General features: G+C 36.6%; 1 non-coding gene across 1 annotated transcript; it reads right to left on the bottom strand.

Moving 5' to 3' along the window:
• Positions 1 to 631: 631 nt before the first annotated feature.
• On the bottom strand, positions 632 to 761 carry LOC116536549. Its single transcript, XR_004262700.1, has one exon. It is a non-coding gene; the product is annotated as a small nucleolar RNA SNORA18 (small nucleolar RNA).
• Positions 762 to 1,053: the final 292 nt, after the last annotated feature.

Here is a 1,053-nt window from a genome sequence, read left to right as displayed (position 1 = left end):
ATTACATAGACTTCTGATGGCATGAATGGGGCAATGTGAAACTCTATCATTTTCTTTTCTTTTCTTAACAGTGTAAAGACATGTTTTCTCTTTAATTGTGTATATGTAACACTAGACAACACTATTTAAAGTCAATAGGTTTTTATTCAAGGAATTCCATGTTGTGATTTCTTCCACCATCCACCAAGGTCACTTTTGATCCTCTAAAGAGCTGGAGTCAAAATCTATCTTCAAAAAATTTATCTTTAAGTTAGCCCTTTTAAATGAAACTGATGTTTATTTTACTCCAGTTGTCCTGTATGCCCATAATTCTTTTATTGGGCTTCTATCATCTCCTTTTAATATAGATATATTGAGGAAGATTTCAAAATTCACCTTTAGAAAAATCAAGAATCTTTGAGATCTAATTTCTCCAACCAATTTATTTTAGGGTCATTTTTAGTACAGGTGGATCTGCCTGGTTCTAAGTTTGACATTCTCTCTAAACATGAATGAATTCAAATCATATTCATTCCTCAGTGATCACACTCAGGAATAGTTCAGATGTGTGGACTATGCCAATACCTAAGGTAAAAAAGTAAATCATCAGGTCTTTCATACATTCAGTAACCATCTTTATCATGCTTGTAGCAACTGTCTTGTAGTTCCTTCCCGCAGATCTAACAAGAGTCCTGTGAGTAAAATAAAACCACAGTTACTCTATGAGGCTTTTCCAACAGTGTGTAGACTACAGGAAAAGCCCCACTCGGGTAGAGTTTAAGGGCCAATATGAGGGTGGAGCCACAAGATTGAAGGTGCCCAGGTTCATGAATGAATGTGGACAGAGTCCCCCCATCACCTCACAGTGCGCTGTGACATGAGCAAGAAATACAATGTCACTATGTCAACCTGCTGCAACTGGGGAGCTGTTTGTTACAGAACTTACACTATGTTGGATAATATATTCCTTTTGGCTGTCTTTGTAGCTGCCAAGGATAGCAGAGATGTTCTTTGCTTTCTAAATTACATGTCTGTTGATACTTTTACAATCAGGGACTTTTTAAGTAAAGAAAG

The sequence above is a fragment of the Sapajus apella genome, unplaced genomic scaffold (assembly GCF_009761245.1).
Source record: "Sapajus apella isolate SASKATOON/1434 unplaced genomic scaffold, GSC_monkey_1.0 scaffold101, whole genome shotgun sequence".
Lineage (NCBI taxonomy): Eukaryota > Metazoa > Chordata > Mammalia > Primates > Cebidae > Sapajus > Sapajus apella.
This window is presented reverse-complemented; position numbering and strand designations above follow the sequence as displayed.